Here is a 23,293-nt window from a genome sequence, read left to right on the forward strand (position 1 = left end):
GGCAACGACAGGATCTTCTATTGGGAGGCGAGTATCTCTTTTCGGATGCCCTATTCCTTCTTCATTGCATCCGTCCATCCCGCACAATGAAGAATTAACACTGCAATTGCGTCGCAATGTAATACTAAAGGTTCTATGCCTTCTCTTTCTAAATCGAGGAACGTTTCTATGGCAACGAAAGGAGCTTCAATTGGGAGGCGAGTATCTCTTTTCGGATGCACTATGCCTTCTTTATTGCATCCGCTGATCCCTCAAAATGACGAATCAACACAGAAATTGCGTCACTGTAAAATACTATAGGTTCTATGCCTTCTCTTTCTAAATCGAGAAACGTATCTATGGCAACGACAGAATCTTATAGTGGGAGGCGAGTATCTCTTTTCGGATGCGCTATTCCTTCTTTATTGCATCCGTCGATCCACCACAATTAAGAATCAACGCAGAAATTGCGTGGCTATGAAATACTATAGTTTCTATGCCTTCTCTTACTAAATCGAGGAACGTTTCTATGGCAACGACAGGATCTTCTATTGGGAGGGGAGTATCTCTTTTCGAATGCACTGTACCTTCTTTATTACATCCGTCGATCCCTCGAAATGACGAATTAACGCAGAAATTGCGTCGCAATGAAATATTTTAGGGTCTATGCCTTCTCTTTGTAAATCTAAGAACGTTTCTATGGCAACAGCGGGATCTTCTATTGGGAGGCGAGTATCTCTTTTCGGATGCACAATTCCTTCTTTATTGCATCCGTCGATCCTTACAATGACGAATTAACACAGAAATTGCGTCGCTATGAAATACTATAGAGTCTATGCCTTCTCTTTCTATATCGAGGAACGTTTCTATGGCAACGACAGGATCTTATATTGGGAGGCGAGTATCTCTTTTCGGATGCAGTATTCCTACTTTATAGCATCCGACGATCCCTCACAATGACGAATTAACACAGAAATTGCGTCGCTATGAAATACTATATGTTCCATGCCTTCTCGTCCTAAATCGAGGAACGTTTATATGGTAACGACAGGATCTTCTATTGGGAGGCGAGTATCTCTCTTCGGATGCAGCATTCCTTCTTTATTGCATCCGTTGATTCCTCACAATGACGAGATAACACGAAATTGCGTCACTATGAAATACTATAGGTTCTATGCCTTCTCTTTCTAAATCGAGGAACGTTTCTATGCCAACGACAGGATCTTCTTTTGGAAGGCGACTATGTCTTTTCGAATGCACTATTCCTCCCTTATTGCATCCGTCGATTCCTCACAATGACGAATTAACGCAGAAATTGCGTTGCTATGAACTACTATAGGTTCTATGCCTTCTTTTTCTAAATCGTGGAACGTTTCTATGGCAACGACAGAATCTTCTATTGGGAGGCGAGTATCTCTTCTCGGGTGCACTATTCGTTCTTTATTGCATCCGTCGATCCCTCACAATGACGAATTAGCACAAAAATTGTGTCGCTATGAAATACTATTGGTTCTATGCCTTCTCTTTCTAAATCGAGGAACGTTTCTATGGCAACGATAGGATCTTCTATTGGGAGGCGAGTATCTCTTTTCGGAGGCACTATTCCTCCCTTATTGCATCCTTCAATCCCTCACAATGACGAATTAACGCAGAAATTGCGTCGCTATGAGATACTATACGTTCTAAGCCTTCTCTTTCTAATTCGAGTAACGTTTCTACGGCAACGACAGGATCTTCCATAGGGGGGCGAGTATCTCTTTTCGGATGCACTATTCCTTCATTATTGCATCCGTCGATCCTTCACAATGACGAATTAACACAGAAATTGCGTCGCTATGAAATACTATAGGTTCTATGCCTTCACTTTCTAAATCGAGGAACGTTTCTGTGGCAACGACAGGATCTTCTATTGGGAGGCGAGTATCTCTTTTCGGATGCACTATTCCTTCTTTATTGCATTCGTCGATCCCTCACAATGACGAATTAACACAGAAATTGCGTCGCTATAAGATCCTATAAGTTCCATGCCTTCTCTATCTCAATCGAGGAACGTTTTTATGGCAACATCTAGATCTTCTATTGGCAGGCGAGTATTTCTTTCCGGATTCACTATTTCTTCTTTATTGCATCCGTCGATCCCTCACAATGACGAATTGACACAGAAATTGCGTCGCTATGAAATATTATAGGGTCTATGCCATCTCTTTCTAAATCGAGGAACGGTTCTATTTCAATGACAGGATCTTCTATTGGCAGGCGAGTATCTCTTTTCGGATGCACTATTCCTTCTTTATTGCATTCGTCGATCCCTCACAATGATGAATTAACACAGAAATTAAGTCGCTATGAAATACTATGGGTTAGCTGCCTTCTCTTTCTAAATCGAGGAACGTTTCTATGGCAACGACAGGATCTTCTATTGGGAGGTGAGTATCTCTTTTCGGATGCACTATTCCTTCTTTATTGCATTCGTCGATCCCTCACAATGACGAATTATCACAGAAATTGCGTCGCTATGAAATACTATGGGTTCTATGCCTTCTCTTTCTACATCGAAGAACGTTTCTATGGCAACGACAGGATCCTATATTGGAGGGCGAGTATCTCTTTTCGGATGCACTATTCCTTCTTTATTGCATCCGTCGATCCCTCACAATGATGAATTAACACAGAAATTGCGTCGCTATGAAATACTATAGGTTCTATGCCTACTCTTTCTAAAACGAGGTACGTTTCTATGGCAGCGACAGTATCTTCTATTGGGAAGCGAGTATCTCTTTTCGGATGCTCTATTCCTTCTTTATTGCATCCGTCGATCCCTCGCAATGACGAATTAACACAGAAATTGCGTCGCTATGAAATACTATATGTTCTATGCCTTCTCTATCTAAATCGAGGAACTTTTCAATGGCAACGACATGATCTTGTATTGGGAGGCGAGTAACTCCTTTCAGATGCACTATTCCTTCTTTATTGCATCCTCGATCCCTCACTATGACGAATTAACAAAGAAATTGCGTCGCTATAAAATACTATGGGTTCTCTGCCTTCTCTTTCTAAATCGAGGAACGTTACTATGGTAACGACAGGATCTTCTATTGGTAGGCAAGTATCTCCTTTCGGAAGCACTATTCCTTCTTTATTGCATCCGTCGATCCCTCACAATGACAAATTAAGACATAAATTGCGTCGCTATGAAATATTATAGGTTATATGCCTTGTCTTTCTACATCGAGGAACGTTTCTAATGCAACGAACGAATCTTATATTGGGAGGCGAGTATCTCTTTTCGGATGCACTATTCCTTCTTTATTGCATCCGTCGATCCCTCACAATGACGAATTAACACAGAAATTGGGTCGCTATGAAATACTATAGGGTCTATGCCTTCTCTTTCTAAATCGAGGAACGTTTCTATTTCAACGAAGGATCTTCTATTGGCAGGCGAGTATCTCTTTTCGGATGCAATATTCATTATTTATTGCATTCGTCGATCCCTCACAATGTCGAATTAACACAGAAATTGCGGCGCTATGAAATACTATAGGTTCTACGCCTTCTCTTCCTAAATCGAGGAACGTTTCTATGGCAACGACAGGATCTTATATTGGAGGGCGAGTATCTTTTTTCGGATGCACTATTCCTTCTTTATTGCATCCGTCGATCCCTCACAATGATGAATTAACACAAAAATTGCGTCGCTATGAAATACTATGGGTTCTATGCCTTCTCTTTCTAAAACGAGGTACGTTTCTATGGCAACGACAGTATCTTCTATTGGGAAGCGAGTAGCTCTTTTCGGATGCACTATTGCTTCTTTATTGCATCCGTCGATCCCTCGCAATGACGAATTAACACAGAAATTGCGTCGCTGTGATATACTATAGATTCCATGCCTTCTCTTCCTGAATCGAGGAACGTTTCTATGGCAACGTCACGATCTTCTTTTGGGGGCCAGTATCTCTTTTCGGGTGCACTATTCCGTCTTTATGGCATCCGTCGATCCCACACAATGACGAATTAACACAGAAATTGCGTTGCTATGAAATACTATATTTTCTATGCCTTCTCTTTCTAAAACGAGGTATATTTCTATGGCAACGACAGTATCTTCTATCGGGAAGCGAGTATCTCTTTTCAGATGCTCTATTCCTTCTTTATTGCATCCGTCGATCCCTCACAATGACAAATTAAGACATAAATTGCGTCGCTATGAAATATTATGGGTTATATGCCTTGTCTTTCTACATCGAGGAACGTTTCTATTGCAACGAACGAATCTTATATTGGGAGGCGAGTATCTCTTTTCGGATGCAATATTCATTATTTATTGCATTCGTCGATCGCTCACAATCACGAATTAACACAGAAATTGCGTCGCTATGAAATACTATAGGTTCTATGCCTTCTCTTTCTAAATCGACGAACGTTTCTATGGCAACGTCACGATCTTCCTTTGGGGGCCAGTATCTCTTTTCGGGTGCACTATTCCGTCTTTATGGCATCCGTCGATCCCACACAATGACGAATTAACACAGAAATTGCGTTGCTATGAAATACTATATTTTCTATGCCTTCTCTTTCTAAATCGAGGAACGTTTCTATGGCAACGACATAATCTTATAGTGGGAGGCGAGTATCTCTTTTCGGATGCACTATTCCTTCTTTATTGCATCCATCGATACCTCACGATGACGAATTAACACAGAAATTGCGTCGGTATGAAACACTATAGGGTCTATGTCATCTCTTTCGAAAACGACAAACGTTTCTATGGCAACAACAGGATCTTCCATTGGAAAGCGAGTATCTCTTTTCGGATGCACTATTCCTTCTTTATTGCATCCGTCGATCCACCACAATTAAGAATTAACGCAGAAATTGAGTCGCTATGAAATACTATAGGTTTTATGCCTTTTCTTACTAAACCGAGGAACGTTTCTATGGCAACGACAGGATCTCCTATTGGGAGGGGAGTATCTCTTTTCGAATGCACTGTTCCTTCTTTATTGCATCCGTCGATCCCTCACAATGACGAATTAACACAGAAATTGCGTCGCAATGAAATATTTTACGGTCCACGACTTCTCTTTGTAAATCTAAGAACGTTTCTATGGCAACAGCGGGATCTTCTATTGGGAGGCGAGTATCTCTTTTCGGATGCACTATTCCTTCTTTATTGCATCCGTCGATCACTCACAATGACGAATTGACACAGAAATTGCGTCGCTGTGAAATACTATAGGTTCTATGACTTCCCTTTCTCAATCGAGGAACGTTTCTATGCCAACGACAGAATCTTCTATTGGGAGGCGAGTATCTCTTTTCGGGTGCACTATTCCTTCTTTACTGCATCCGTCGATCCCTCACAATGACGAAATAACACAGAAATTGCGTCGCTATGAAATACTATATGTTCCATGCCTTCTCGTCCTAAATCGAGGAACGTTTATATGGTAACGACAAGATCTTCAATTGGGAGGCGAGTATCTCTCTTCGGATGCACCATTCCTTCTTTATTGCATCCGTTGACCCTCACAATGACGAGATAACACAGAAATTGCGTCGCTATGAAATACTATAGGTTCTATGCCTTCTCTTTCTAAATCGAGGAACGTTTCTATGCCAACGACAGGATCTTCTAATGGGAGGCGACTATGTCTTTTCGGGTGCACTATTGCTCCGTTATTGCATCCGTCGATTCCTCACAATGACGAATTAACGCAGAAATTGCGTTGCTATGAATTACCATAGGTTCTATGCCTTCTTTTTCTAAATCGAGGAACGTTTCTATGGCAACGACAGAATCTTCTATTGGGAGGCGAGTATCTCTTCTCGGGTGCACTATTCCTTCTTTATTGCATCCGTCGATCCCTCACAATGACGAATTAACACAGAAATTGTGTCGCTATGAAATACTATAGGTTCTATGCCTTCTCTTTCTAAATCGAGGAACGTTTCTATGGCAACGACAGGATCCTCTATTGGGAGGCGAGTATCTCATTTCGGAGGCACTATTCCTTCTTTATAGCATCCGTCGATCCTTCACAATGACGAATTAACACAGAAATTGCGTCGCTATGAAATACTATAGGTTCTGTGCCTTCTCTTTCTAAATCGAGGGACGTTTCTATGGCAACGACAGGATCTTCTATTGGCAGGCGAGTATCTCTTTTGGATGCACTATTCCTCCGTTATTGCATCCGTCGATCCCTCACAATGACGAATTAACGCAGAAATTGCGTCGCTATGAAATACTATAGGTTCTATGCCTTCTCTTTCTAAATCGAGCAACGTTTCTATGGCAACGACAGGATCTTCTATTGGGAGGCGAGTATCTTTTTTCGGATGCACTATTCCTCCTTTATTGCATTCGTCGATCCCTCACAATGACTAATTAACACAGAAATTGCGTCACTATAAGATCCTATAAGTTCTATGCCTTCTCTTTCTCAATCGAGGAACGTTTTTATGGCAACAACTAGATCTTCTATTGGGAGGCGAGTATCTCTTTCCGGATTCACTATTCCTTCTTTATTGCATCCGTCGATCCCTCACAATTTCGAATTAACGCAGAAATGGCGTCCCTAAGAAATACTATAGGATCTATGCATTCTCTTTCTAAATCGAGGAACGTTACTATGGCAACGACAGGATCTTATATTGGGAGGCGAGTATCTCTTTTCGGATGCACTATTTCATATTTATTGCATCCCTCGATCCCTCACAATGACAAATTAACACAGAAATTGCGTCGCTATGAAATACAATAGGTTCTATGCCTTGTCTTTCTAAGTCGAAGAAAGTTTCTATGGCAACGACAGGATCTTATATTGGGAGGCGAGTATCTCTTTTCGGATGCACTATTCCTTCTATATTGCATCCGTTGGTCCCTCACAATGACGAATTAACACAGAAATTGCGTCACTTTGAAATACTATAGGTTCTATGGCTTTTCTTTCTAAATCGAGGAACGTTTCCATGGCAACGACAGGATCTTATATTGGGAGGCGAGTATCTATTTTTGGATGCACTATTCCTTCTTTATTGCATCCGTCGATCCTACGCAATGACGAATTAACACAGAAATTGCGTCGCTATGAAATACTATAGGTCTATGCCTTCTCTTTCTAAATCGAGGAACGTTTCTATGGCAACGACAGCATCTTCTATTGGCAGGCGAGTATCTCTTTTCGGATGCACTATTCCGTCTTTATTTCACTCGTAGATCCCTCACAATGACGAATTAACACAGAAATTGCGTCGTAATGAAATACTATAGGTTCTATGCCTTCTCTTTCTAAATCGAGATACGTTTCTGTGCCAACGACAGGATCTTCTATTGGGAGGCGCGTATCTCTTTTCGGATGCACTATTCCTTCTTTACTGCATCTGTCGATCCCTCACAATATGGAATTAACACAGAAATTGCGTTGCTATGAAATACTGTAGGTTCTATGCCTTTTCTTTCTAAATCGAGGAACGTTTCTATGGCAACGACAGGATCTTATATTGGAGGGCGAGTATCTCTTTTCGGATGCACTTTTCCTTCTTTATTGCATCCGTCGATCCCTCACAATGACAAATTATCACAGAAATTGCGTCGCTGTGAAATACTATAGGTTCTATGACTTGTCTTTCTAAATCGAGGAACGTTTCTATTGTAATGATAGGATCTTCTATTGGGAGGCGAGTATCTCATTTCGGGTTCACTATTCCTTCTCTATTGCATCCGTCGATCCCTCACAATGAAGAATTAACACAGAAATTGCGTCGCTATGAAATACTATATGTTCTATGCCTTCTCTTTCTAAATCGAGGAACGTTTCTATGGCAACGACAGGTTCTTATATTGGGAGGCGAGTATCTCTTTTCGGATGCACTATTCCTTCTTTATTGCATCCGTTGATCCCTCACAATGACAAATTAAAGCAGAAAATGCGTCGCTATGAAATACTATAGTGTCTTTGCCTTCTCTTTCTAAAACGATCAACGTTTCTATGGCAACAAAAGGATCTTTTATTGGGAGGCGGGTATCCCTTTTCGGATGCACTATTCCTTCTTTATTGCATCTGTCGATCCACAACAATTACGAATTAACACAGAAATTGCGTCGGTATGAATTACTGTAGGTTCTATGCGTTCTCTTTCTACATCGAGGAACGTTTCTGTGGCAACGACAGGATCTTATATTGGGAGGCGAGTATATCTTTTCGGATGCACTATTCCTTCTTTATAGCATCCGTCGATCCCTCACAATGACGAATTAACACAGATATTGCGTCGATATGAAATACTATAGGTACCATGCCTTCACTTCCTAAATCGAAGAACGTTTATATGGTAACGACAGGTTCTTCTTTGGAGTCGAGTATCTCTTCTCGGCTGCACCATTCCTTCTTTATTGCAGCCGTCCATCCCTCACAATGACGAATTAACACAGAAATTGTGTCGCTATGAAATACTATAAGTTCTATGCTTCTCTATCTAAATCGAGGAAAGTTTCTATGGCAACGACAGGAGCTTCTGTTGGGAGGCAAGTATCTCTTTTCGGATGCCCTATTCCTTCTGTATTGCATCCGTCGATCCCTCACAATGACGAAGTATTACTGAAATTGCGTCGCTATGTAATACTATAGATTCTATGCCTTCTCTTTCTACATCGAGGATAGTTTCTATGGCAACGACAGGATCTTGTATTGGGAGGCGAGTAACTCCTTTAAGATGCACAATTCCTTCTTTATTGCATCCGTCGATCACTCACAATGACGATTTAACACAAAGAAATTGCGTCGCTATGAAATACTATAGGTTCCAAACCTTCTCTTCCTAAATCGAAGAACGTTTCTATGGCAATGACAGTATCTTTTATTGGGATGCGAGTATCTCTTTTCGGATGCACTATTCATTCTTTATTGCATCCATTGTTCCCTCACAAGGACCAATTAACACAGAAATTGCGTCGCAATGAAATACTATAGGTTCTATGCCTTGTCTTTCCAAATCGAGGAACGTTTCTATGGCAACGATGGGGTCTTCTATCGGGAGGCGAGTATCTCTTTTCGGATGCACTATTCCTTCTGTATTGCATCCGTCGATCCCTCACAATGACGAAGTATTACTGAAATTGCGTCGCTATGTAATACTATAGATTCTATGCCTTCTCTTTCTACATCGAGGATAGTTTCTATGGCAACGACAGGATCTTGTATTGGGAGGCGAGTAACTCCTTTAAGATGCACAATTCCTTCTTTATTGCATCCGGCGATCCCTCACAATGACAAATTAACACAGAAATTGCGTCGCTGTGAAATACTATAGGTTCTATGACTTCTCTTTCTAAATCGAGGAACGTTTCTATTGCAATGATAGGATCTTCTATTGGGAGGCGAGTATCTCTTTTCGGATGCACTATTCCTTCTTTATTGCATCCGGCGATCCCTCACAATGACAAATTAACACAGAAATTGCGTCGCTGTGAAATACTATAGGTTCTATGCCTTCTCTTCCTAAATCGAGGAACGTTTCTATGGCAACGACAGGATCTTATATTGGAGGGCGAGTATCTTTTTTCGGATGCACTATTCCTTCTTTATTGCATCCGTCGATCCCTCACAATGATGAATTAACACAGAAATTGCGTCGCTATGAAATACTATGGGTTCTATGCCTTCTCTTTCTAAAACGAGGTACGTTTCTATGGCAACGACAGTATTTTCTATTGGGAAGCGAGTAGCTCTTTTCGGATGCACTATTGCTTCTTTATTGCATCCGTCGATCCCTCGCAATGACGAATTAACACAGAAATTGCGTCGCTGTGATATACTATAGATTCCATGCCTTCTCTTCCTGAATCGAGGAACGTTTCTATGGCAACGTCACGATCTTCCTTTGGGGGCCAGTATCTCTTTTCGGGTGCACTATTCCGTCTTTATGGCATCCGTCGATCCCACACAATGACGAATTAACACAGAAATTGCGTTGCTATGAAATACTATATTTTCTATGCCTTCTCTTTCTAAAACGAGGTACATTTCTATGGCAACGACAGTATCTTCTATCGGGAAGCGAGTATCTCTTTTCAGATGCTCTATTCCTTCTTTACTGCATCCGTCGATCCCTCACAATGACAAATTAAGACATAAATTGCGTCGCTATGAAATATTATAGGTTATATGCCTTGTCTTTCTACATCGGGGAACGTTTCTATTGCAACGAACGAATCTTATATTGGGAGGCGAGTATCTCTTTTCGGATGCAATATTCATTATTTATTGCATTCGTCGATCGCTCACAATCACGAATTAACACAGAAATTGCGTCGCTATGAAATACTATAGGTTCTATGCCTTCTCTTTCTAAATCGAGGAACGTTTCTATGGCAACATCACGATCTTCCTTTGGGGGCCAGTATCTCTTTTCGGGTGCACTATTCCGTCTTTATGGCATCCGTCGATCCCACACAATGACGAATTAACACAGAAATTGCGTTGCTATGAAATACTATATTTTCTATGCCTTCTCTTTCTAAATCGAGGAACGTTTCTATGGCAACGACATAATCTTATAGTGGGAGGCGAGAATCTCTTTTCGGATGCACTATTCCTTCTTTATTGCATCCATCGATACCTCACGATGACGAATTAACACAGAAATTGCGTCGGTATGAAACACTATAGGGTCTATGTCATCTCTTTCGAAAACGACAAACGTTTCTATGGCAACAACAGGATCTTCCATTGGAAAGCGAGTATCTCTTTTCGGATGCACTATTCCTTCTTTATTGCATCCGTCGATCCACCACAATTAAGAATTAACGCAGAAATTGAGTCGCTATGAAATACTATAGGTTTTATGCCTTTTCTTACTAAACCGAGGAACGTTTCTATGGCAACGACAGGATCTCCTATTGGGAGGGGAGTATCTCTTTTCGAATGCACTGTTCCTTCTTTATTGCATCCGTCGATCCCTCACAATGACGAATTAACACAGAAATTGCGTCGCAATGAAATATTTTACGGTCCACGACTTCTCTTTGTAAATCTAAGAACGTTTCTATGGCAACAGCGGGATCTTCTATTGGGAGGCGAGTATCTCTTTTCGGATGCACTATTCCTTCTTTATTGCATCCGTCGATCACTCACAATGACGAATTGACACAGAAATTGCGTCGCTGTGAAATACTATAGGTTCTATGACTTCCCTTTCTCAATCGAGGAACGTTTCTATGCCAACGACAGAATCTTCTATTGGGAGGCGAGTATCTCTTTTCGGGTGCACTATTCCTTCTTTATTGCATCCGTCGATCCCTCACAATGACGAAATAACACAGAAATTGCGTCGCTATGAAATACTATATGTTCCATGCCTTCTCGTCCTAAATCGAGGAACGTTTATATGGTAACGACAGGATCTTCAATTGGGAGGCGAGTATCTCTCTTCGGATGCACCATTCCTTCTTTATTGCATGCGTTGACCCTCACAATGACGAGATAACACAGAAATTGCGTCGCTATGAAATACTATAGGTTCTATGCCTTCTCTTTCTAAATCGAGGAACGTTTCTATGCCAACGACAGGATCTTCTAATGGGAGGCGACTATGTCTTTTCGGATGCACTATTGCTCCGTTATTGCATCCGTCGATTCCTCACAATGACGAATTAACGCAGAAATTGCGTTGCTATGAACTACCATAAGTTCTATGCCTTCTTTTTCTAAATCGAGGAACCTTTCTATGGCAACGACAGAATCTTCTATTGGGAGGCGAGTATCTCTTCTCGGGTGCACAATTCCTTCTTTATTGCATCCGTCGATCCCTCACAATGACGAATTAACACAGAAATTGTGTCGCTATGAAATACTATAGGTTCTATGCCTTCTCTTTCTAAATCGAGGAACGTTTGTATGGCAACGACAGGATCCTCTATTGGGAGGCGAGTATCTCATTTCGGAGGCACTATTCCTTCTTTATAGCATCCGTCGATCCTTCACAATGACGAATTAACACAGAAATTGCGTCGCTATGAAATACTATAGGTTCTGTGCCTTCTCTTTCTAAATCGAGGGACGTTTCTATGGCAACGACAGGATCTTCTATTGGCAGGCGAGTATCTCTTTTGGATGCACTATTCCTCCGTTATTGCATCCGTCGATCCCTCACAATGACGAATTAACGCAGAAATTGCGTCGCTATAAAATACTATAGGTTCTATGCCTTCTCTTTCTAAATAGAGCAACGTTTCTATGGCAACGACAGGATCTTCTATTGGGAGGCGAGTATCTTTTTTCGGATGCACTATTCCTTCTTTATTGCATTCGTCGATCCCTCACAATGACTAATTAACACAGAAATTGCGTCACTATAAGATCCTATAAGTTCTATGCCTTCTCTTTCTCAATCGAGGAACGTTTTTATGGCAACAACTAGATCTTCTATTGGGAGGCGAGTATCTCTTTCCGGATTCACTATTCCTTCTTTATTGCATCCGTCGATCCCTCACAATTTCGAATTAACGCAGAAATGGCGTCCCTAAGAAATACTATAGGATCTATGCATTCTCTTTCTAAATCGAGGAACGTTACTATGGCAACGACAGGATCTTATATTGGGAGGCGAGTATCTCTTTTCGGATGCACTATTTCATCTTTATTGCATCCCTCGATCCCTCACAATGACAAATTAAGACAGAAATTGCGTCGCTATGAAATACAATAGGTTCTATGCCTTGTCTTTCTAAGTCGAAGAAAGTTTCTATGGCAACGACAGGATCTTATATTGGGAGGCGAGTATCTCTTTTCGGATGCACTATTCCTTCTATATTGCATCCGTTGGTCCCTCACAATGACGAATTAACACAGAAATTGCGTCACTTTGAAATACTATAGGTTCTATGGCTTTTCTTTCTAAATCGAGGAACGTTTCCATGGCAACGACAGGATCTTATATTGGGAGGCGAGTATCTATTTTTGGATGCACTATTCCTTCTTTATTGCATCCGTCGATCCTACGCAATGACGGATTAACACAGAAATTGCGTCGCTATGAAATACTATAGGTCTATGCCTTCTCTTTCTAAATCGAGGAACGTTTCTATGGCAACGACAGCATCTTCTATTGGCAGGCGAGTATCTCTTTTCGGATGCACTATTCCGTCTTTATTTCACTCGTAGATCCCTCACAATGACGAATTAACACAGAAATTGCGTCGCAATGAAATACTATAGGTTCTATGCCTTCTCTTTCTAAATCGAGATACGTTTCTATGCCAACGACAGGATCTTCTATTGGGAGGCGCGTATCTCTTTTCGGATGCACTATTCCTTCTTTACTGCATCTGTCGATCCCTCACAATATGGAATTAACTCAGAAGTTGCGTTGCTATGAAATACTGTAGGTTCTATGCCTTTTCTTTCTAAATCGAGGAACGTTTCTATGGCAACGACAGGATCTTATATTGGAGGGCGAGTATCTCTTTTCGGATGCACTTTTCCTTCTTTATTGCATCCGTCGATCCCTCACAATGACAAATTATCACAGAAATTGCGTCGCTGTGAAATACTATAGGTTCTATGACTTGTCTTTCTAAATCGAGGAACGTTTCTATTGTAATGATAGGATCTTCTATTGGGAGGCGAGTATCTCATTTCGGGTGCACTATTCCTTCTCTATTGCATCCGTCGATCCCTCACAATGAAGAATTAACACAGAAATTGCGTCGCTATGAAATACTATATGTTCTATGCCTTCTCTTTCTAAATCGAGGAACGTTTCTATGGCAACGACAGGATCTTATATTGGGAGGCGAGTATCTCTTTTCGGATGCACTATTCCTTCTTTATTGCATCCGTTGATCCCTCACAATGACAAATTAAAGCAGAAAATGCGTCGCTATGAAATACTATAGTGTCTTTGCCTTCTCTTTCTAAAACGATCAACGTTTCTATGGCAACAAAAGGATCTTTTATTGGGAGGCGGGTATCCCTTTTCGGATGCACTATTCCTTCTTTATTGCATCTGTCGATCTACAACAATTACGAATTAACACAGAAATTGCGTCGCTATGAATTACTGTAGGTTCTATGCGTTCTCTATCTACATCGAGGAACGTTTCTGTGGCAACGACAGGATCTTATATTGGGAGGCGAGTATATCTTTTCGGATGCACTATTGCTTCTTTATTGCATCCGTCGATCCCTCACAATGATGAATTAACACAGAAATTGCGTCGCTATGAAATACTATGGGTTCTATGCCTTCTCTTTCTAAAACGAGGTACGTTTCTATGGCAACGACAGTATTTTCTATTGGGAAGCGAGTAGCTCTTTTCGGATGCACTATTGCTTCTTTATTGCATCCGTCGATCCCTCGCAATGACGAATTAACACAGAAATTGCGTCGCTGTGATATACTATAGATTCCATGCCTTCTCTTCCTGAATCGAGGAACGTTTCTATGGCAACGTCACGATCTTCCTTTGGGGGCCAGTATCTCTTTTCGGGTGCACTATTCCGTCTTTATGGCATCCGTCGATCCCACACAATGACGAATTAACACAGAAATTGCGTTGCTATGAAATACTATATTTTCTATGCCTTCTCTTTCTAAAACGAGGTACATTTCTATGGCAACGACAGTATCTTCTATCGGGAAGCGAGTATCTCTTTTCAGATGCTCTATTCCTTCTTTACTGCATCCGTCGATCCCTCACAATGACAAATTAAGACATAAATTGCGTCGCTATGAAATATTATAGGTTATATGCCTTGTCTTTCTACATCGGGGAACGTTTCTATTGCAACGAACGAATCTTATATTGGGAGGCGAGTATCTCTTTTCGGATGCAATATTCATTATTTATTGCATTCGTCGATCGCTCACAATCACGAATTAACACAGAAATTGCGTCGCTATGAAATACTATAGGTTCTATGCCTTCTCTTTCTAAATCGAGGAACGTTTCTATGGCAACATCACGATCTTCCTTTGGGGGCCAGTATCTCTTTTCGGGTGCACTATTCCGTCTTTATGGCATCCGTCGATCCCACACAATGACGAATTAACACAGAAATTGCGTTGCTATGAAATACTATATTTTCTATGCCTTCTCTTTCTAAATCGAGGAACGTTTCTATGGCAACGACATAATCTTATAGTGGGAGGCGAGAATCTCTTTTCGGATGCACTATTCCTTCTTTATTGCATCCATCGATACCTCACGATGACGAATTAACACAGAAATTGCGTCGGTATGAAACACTATAGGGTCTATGTCATCTCTTTCGAAAACGACAAACGTTTCTATGGCAACAACAGGATCTTCCATTGGAAAGCGAGTATCTCTTTTCGGATGCACTATTCCTTCTTTATTGCATCCGTCGATCCACCACAATTAAGAATTAACGCAGAAATTGAGTCGCTATGAAATACTATAGGTTTTATGCCTTTTCTTACTAAACCGAGGAACGTTTCTATGGCAACGACAGGATCTCCTATTGGGAGGGGAGTATCTCTTTTCGAATGCACTGTTCCTTCTTTATTGCATCCGTCGATCCCTCACAATGACGAATTAACACAGAAATTGCGTCGCAATGAAATATTTTACGGTCCACGACTTCTCTTTGTAAATCTAAGAACGTTTCTATGGCAACAGCGGGATCTTCTATTGGGAGGCGAGTATCTCTTTTCGGATGCACTATTCCTTCTTTATTGCATCCGTCGATCACTCACAATGACGAATTGACACAGAAATTGCGTCGCTGTGAAATACTATAGGTTCTATGACTTCCCTTTCTCAATCGAGGAACGTTTCTATGCCAACGACAGAATCTTCTATTGGGAGGCGAGTATCTCTTTTCGGGTGCACTATTCCTTCTTTATTGCATCCGTCGATCCCTCACAATGACGAAATAACACAGAAATTGCGTCGCTATGAAATACTATATGTTCCATGCCTTCTCGTCCTAAATCGAGGAACGTTTATATGGTAACGACAGGATCTTCAATTGGGAGGCGAGTATCTCTCTTCGGATGCACCATTCCTTCTTTATTGCATGCGTTGACCCTCACAATGACGAGATAACACAGAAATTGCGTCGCTATGAAATACTATAGGTTCTATGCCTTCTCTTTCTAAATCGAGGAACGTTTCTATGCCAACGACAGGATCTTCTAATGGGAGGCGACTATGTCTTTTCGGATGCACTATTGCTCCGTTATTGCATCCGTCGATTCCTCACAATGACGAATTAACGCAGAAATTGCGTTGCTATGAACTACCATAAGTTCTATGCCTTCTTTTTCTAAATCGAGGAACCTTTCTATGGCAACGACAGAATCTTCTATTGGGAGGCGAGTATCTCTTCTCGGGTGCACAATTCCTTCTTTATTGCATCCGTCGATCCCTCACAATGACGAATTAACACAGAAATTGTGTCGCTATGAAATACTATAGGTTCTATGCCTTCTCTTTCTAAATCGAGGAACGTTTGTATGGCAACGACAGGATCCTCTATTGGGAGGCGAGTATCTCATTTCGGAGGCACTATTCCTTCTTTATAGCATCCGTCGATCCTTCACAATGACGAATTAACACAGAAATTGCGTCGCTATGAAATACTATAGGTTCTGTGCCTTCTTTTTCTAAATCGAGGGACGTTTCTATGGCAACGACAGGATCTTCTATTGGCAGGCGAGTATCTCTTTTGGATGCACTATTCCTCCGTTATTGCATCCGTCGATCCCTCACAATGACGAATTAACGCAGAAATTGCGTCGCTATAAAATACTATAGGTTCTATGCCTTCTCTTTCTAAATAGAGCAACGTTTCTATGGCAACGACAGGATCTTCTATTGGGAGGCGAGTATCTTTTTTCGGATGCACTATTCCTTCTTTATTGCATTCGTCGATCCCTCACAATGACTAATTAACACAGAAATTGCGTCACTATAAGATCCTATAAGTTCTATGCCTTCTCTTTCTCAATCGAGGAACGTTTTTATGGCAACAACTAGATCTTCTATTGGGAGGCGAGTATCTCTTTCCGGATTCACTATTCCTTCTTTATTGCATCCGTCGATCCCTCACAATTTCGAATTAATGCAGAAATGGCGTCCCTAAGAAATACTATAGGATCTATGCATTCTCTTTCTAAATCGAGGAACGTTACTATGGCAACGACAGGATCTTATATTGGGAGGCGAGTATCTCTTTTCGGATGCACTATTTCATCTTTATTGCATCCCTCGATCCCTCACAATGACAAATTAAGACAGAAATTGCGTCGCTATGAAATACAATAGGTTCTATGCCTTGTCTTTCTAAGTCGAAGAAAGTTTCTATGGCAACGACAGGATCTTATATTGGGAGGCGAGTATCTCTTTTCGGATGCACTATTCCTTCTATATTGCATCCGTTGGTCCCTCACAATGACGAATTAACACAGAAATTGCGTCACTTTGAAATACTATAGGTTCTATGGCTTTTCTTTCTAAATCGAGGAACGTTTCCATGGCAACGACAGGATCTTATATTGGGAGGCGAGTATCTATTTTTGGATGCACTATTCCTTCTTTATTGCATCCGTCGATCCTACGCAATGACGGATTAACACAGAAATTGCGTCGCTATGAAATACTATAGGTCTATGCCTTCTCTTTCTAAATCGAGGAACGTTTCTATGGCAACGACAGCATCTTCTATTGGCAGGCGAGTATCTCTTTTCGGATGCACTATTCCGTCTTTATTTCACTCGTAGATCCCTCACAATGACGAATTAACACAGAAATTGCGTCGCAATGAAATACTATAGGTTCTATGCCTTCTCTTTCTAAATCGAGATACGTTTCTATGCCAACGACAGGATCTTCTATTGGGAGGCGCGTATCTCTTTTCGGATGCACTATTCCTTCTTTACTGCATCTGTCGATCCCTCACAATATGGAATTAACTCAGAAGTTGCGTTGCTATGAAATACTGTAGGTTCTATGCCTTTTCTTTCTAAATCGAGGAACGTTTCTATGGCAACGACAGGATCTTATATTGGAGGGCGAGTATCTCTTTTCGGATGCACTTTTCCTTCTTTATTGCATCCGTCGATCCCTCACAATGACAAATTATCACAGAAATTGCGTCGCTGTGAAATACTATAGGTTCTATGACTTGTCTTTCTAAATCGAGGAACGTTTCTATTGTAATGATAGGATCTTCTATTGGGAGGCGAGTATCTCATTTCGGGTGCACTATTCCTTCTCTATTGCATCCGTCGATCCCTCACAATGAAGAATTAACACAGAAATTGCGTCGCTATGAAATACTATATGTTCTATGCCTTCTCTTTCTAAATCGAGGAACGTTTCTATGGCAACGACAGGATCTTATATTGGGAGGCGAGTATCTCTTTTCGGATGCACTATTCCTTCTTTATTGCATCCGTTGATCCCTCACAATGACAAATTAAAGCAGAAAATGCGTCGCTATGAAATACTATAGTGTCTTTGCCTTCTCTTTCTAAAACGATCAACGTTTCTATGGCAACAAAAGGATCTTTTATTGGGAGGCGGGTATCCCTTTTCGGATGCACTATTCCTTCTTTATTGCATCTGTCGATCTACAACAATTACGAATTAACACAGAAATTGCGTCGCTATGAATTACTGTAGGTTCTATGCGTTCTCTATCTACATCGAGGAACGTTTCTGTGGCAACGACAGGATCTTATATTGGGAGGCGAGTATATCTTTTCGGATGCACTATTCCTTCTTTATAGCATCCGTCGATCCCTCACAATGACGAATTAACACAGATATTGCGTCGATATGAAATACTATAGGTACCATGCCTTCACTTCCTAAATCGAAGAACGTTTATATGGTAACGACAGGTTCTTCTTTGGAGTCGAGTATCTCTTCTCGGATGCACCATTCCTTCTTTATTGCAGCCGTCCATCCCTCACAATGACGAATTAACACAGAAATTGTGTCGCTATGAAATACTATAAGTTCTATGCTTCTCTATCTAAATCGAGGAAAGTTTCTATGGCAACGACAGGAGCTTCTGTTGGGAGGCAAGTATCTCTTTTCGGATGCCCTATTCCTTCTGTATTGCATCCGTCGATCCCTCACAATGACGAAGTAACACTGAAATTGCGTCGCTATGTAATACTATAGATTCTATGCCTTCTCTTTCTACATCGAGGATAGTTTCTATGGCAACGACAGGATCTTGTATTGGGAGGCGAGTAACTCCTTTAAGATGCACAATTCCTTCTTTATTGCATCCGTCGATCACTCACAATGACGATTTAACACAAAGAAATTGCGTCGCTATGAAATACTATAGGTTCCAAACCTTCTCTTCCTAAATCGAAGAACGTTTCTATGGCAACGACAGTATCTTTTATTGGGAGGCGAGTATCTCTTTTCGGATGCACTATTCATTCTTTATTGCATCCATTGTTCCCTCACAAGGACCAATTAACACAGAAATTGCGTCGCAATGAAATACTATAGGTTCTATGCCTTGTCTTTCCAAATCGAGGAACGTTTCTATGGCAACGATGGGGTCTTCTATCGGGAGGCGAGTATCTCTTTTCGGATGCACTATTCCTTCTTTATTGCATCCGGCGATCCCTCACAATGACAAATTAACACAGAAATTGCGTCGCTGTGAAATACTATAGGTTCTATGACTTCTCTTTCTAAATCGAGGAACGTTTCTATTGCAATGATAGGATCTTCTATTGGGAGGCGAGTATCTCATTTCGGGTGCACTGTTCCTTCTTTATTGCATCCGTCGATCCCTCACAATGACGAATTAACACAGAAATAGCGTCGCTGTGAAATACTATAGGTTCTATGCCTTCTCCTTCTAAATTGAGGAACGGTTCTATGGCAACGAAAGGAGCTTCAATTGGGAGGCGAGTATCTCTTTTCTGAAGCACTATTCATTCTTTATTGCATCCATCGATCCCTCAAAATGAGGAATTAACACAGAAATTGCGTCGCTATGAAATACTATAGGTTGTATGTCTTCTCTTTCTAAATCGAGGAACGTTTCTATGGCAACGACAGGATCTTATATTGGGAGGCGAGTATCTATTTCGGATGCATATCCCTTCTTTATAGCATCCTTCGATCCCTCACAATGACGAATTAACACAGAAATGGCATCGCTATGAAACACTATAGGTTCCATTCCTTCTCTTCCTAAATCGAGGAACGTTTCTATTGCAATGATAGGATCTTCTATTGGGAGGCGATTATCTCATTTCGGGTGCTCTATTCCTTCTTTATTGCATCCGTCGATCCCTCACAATGACGAATTACCACAGAAATAGTGTCGCTGTGAAATACTATAGGTTCTATGCCTTCTCCTTCTAAATTGAGGAACGGTTCTATGGCAACGACAGGATCTTTTATTGGGAGGCGAGTATCTCTTTTCTGAAGCACTATTCATTCTTTATTGCATCCATCGATCCCTCAAAATGAGGAATTAACACAGAAGTTGCGTCGCTATGAAATACTATAGGTTGTATGTCTTCTCTTTCTAAATCGAGAAACGTTTCTATGGCAAAGACAGGATCTTATATTGGGAGGCGAGTATCTGTTTTCGGATGCACTATTCATTCTTTATTGCATCCGTAGATCTCTCACAATGACGAATTAAAACAGAAAATGCGTCGCTATGAAATACTATAGGGACTATGCCTTCTCTTTCTAAAACGATCAACGTTTCTATGGCAACCAAAGGATCTTCTATTGGGAGGCGGGTATCCCTTTTCGGATGTACTATTCCTTCTTTATTGCATCTGTCGATCCACCACAATTACGAATTAACACAGAAATTGCGTCGCTATGAAATACTCTAGGTTCTATGCCTTCTCTTTCTACATTGAAGAACGTTTCTATGGCAACGACAGGATCTTATATTGGGAGGCGAGTATCTCTTTTCGGATGCACTATTCCTTCTTTATAGCATCCGTCGATCCCTCACAATGACGAATTAACACAGATATTGCGTCGCTATGAAATACTATGGGTACCATGCCTTCACTTCCTAAATCGAGGAACGTTTATATGGTAACGACAGGTTCTTCTATTTGGAGTCGAGTATCTCTTCTCGGATGCACCATTCCTTCTTTATTGCAGCTGTCGATCCCTCACAATGACGAATTAACACAGAAATTGCGTCGCTATTAAATACTATAGGTTCTATGCCTTATCTATCTAAATCGAGGAAAGTTTCTATGGCAACGACAGGAGCTTCTGTTTGGAGGCAAGTATCTCTTTTCGGGTGCACTATTCCTTCATTGTTGCATCCGTCGATCCCTCACACTGTCGAATTAACACAGAAATTGCGTCGCTGTGAAATACTATAAGTTCTATGCCTTCTCTTTCTAAATCGAAGAACGTTTCTATAGCAACGACGCGATCTTATATTGGGAAGCGAGTATCTCACTTCCGATGCACTATTCTTCCTTTATTGCATCCGTCGATCCCTCACAATGACAAATTAAACAGAAATTGCGTCGCTATGTAATACTATAAGTTCTATGCCTTCTCTTTCTACATCGAGGGTAGTTTCTATGGCAACGACAGGATCTTGTATTGAGAGGCGAGTAACTCCTTTAAGATGCACAATTCCTTCTTTATTGCATCCGTCGATCCCTCACAATGACGATTTAACACAGAAATTGCGTCGCTATGAAATATTATAGGTTCCAAACCTTCTCTTCCTAAATCGAGGAACGTTTCTATGGCAACGAGACGATCTTTTATTGGGAGGCGAGTATCTCTTTTCGGATGCACTATTCATTCTTTATTGCATCCATTGTTCCCTCACAATGATAAATTAACACAGAAATTGCGTCGCAATGAAATACTATAGGTTCTATGCCTTCTCTTTCTAAATCGAGGAACGTTTCTATGGCAACGATGGGATCATCTATTGGGAGGCGAGTATCTGTTTTCGGATGCACTATTCCTTCTTTATTGCATCCGGTGATCCCTCACAATGACAAATTAACACAGAAATTGCGTCGCTGTGAAATACTATAGGTTCTATGGCTTCTGTTTCTAAATCCAGGAACGTTTCAATGGCAACGACAGGATCTTCTATTGGGAGGCGAGTATCTCTTTTTGGAAGCACTATTCGTTTTTTATTGCATCCGTCGATCCCTCACAATGACGAATTAACATAGAAATTGTGTCGCTATGAAATACTATAGGCTCTATGCCTTCTCTTTCTTAATCGAGGTACGTTTCTATGGCAACAACAGATTCTTATATATGGAGGCGAGTATCTCTTTTCGGATGCCCCATTCCTTCTTTATTGCATCCGTCGATCCCTCACAATGACGAATTAACACAGAAATTGCGTCGCTATGAAATACTATAGGTTCTATGCCTTCATTTCTAAATCGAGGAAAGTATCTATGGCAACGACACGATCTTATATTAGGAGGCGAGTTTATCTTTTCGGATTCACTAATCCTTCTTTATTGCATCCGTTGATCCCTCACAATGACGAATTAACACAAAAATTGCGTCGTTATGAAATACTATAGGTTCTATGCCTTCTCCTTCTAAATTGAGGAACGGTTCTATGGCAACGTCAGGATCTTTTATTGGGAGGCGAGTATCTATTTCGGATGCATATCCCTTCTTTATAGCATCCTTCGATCCCTCACAATGACGAATTAACACAGAAATGGCATCGCTAAGAAATACTATAGGTTCCATTCCTTCTCTTCCTAAATCGTGGAACGTTTCTATGGCAACGATAGGATCTTCTACTGGGAGGCGAGTATCTCTTTTTGGATGCACTATTCGTTTTTTATTGCATCCGTCGATCCCTCACAATGACGAATTAACATAGAAATTGTGTCGCTATGAAATACTATAGGCTCTATGCCTTCCCTTTTTAAATCTAGGAACATTTCTGTGGCAACGACAGGATCTTATTTTTGGAGGTGAGTATCCTTTTCCGGAAGCACCATCCATCTTTAATGCATCCGTCGATCCTTTACAATGACGAATCAACACAGAAATTGCGTCGCTATGAATTACCATACGTTCTATGCCTTCTCTTTCTAAATCGAGGAATGTTTCTATGGCAACGACAAGATCTTCCATTGGGAGGCGAATATCTATTTTCGGATGCACTATTCCTTCTTTATTGCATCCGTCGATCCCTCACAATGACGAATTAACACAGAAATTGCGTCGCTATGAAATACTATAGGTTCTTTGCCTTCTCATTCTAAATCGAGGAAAGTTTCTATGGCAACGACAGGATCTTATATTAGGAGGCGA

Source organism: Schistocerca cancellata, unplaced genomic scaffold (assembly GCF_023864275.1).
Source record: "Schistocerca cancellata isolate TAMUIC-IGC-003103 unplaced genomic scaffold, iqSchCanc2.1 HiC_scaffold_780, whole genome shotgun sequence".
In the NCBI taxonomy this organism is placed as follows: Eukaryota; Metazoa; Arthropoda; class Insecta; order Orthoptera; family Acrididae; genus Schistocerca; species Schistocerca cancellata.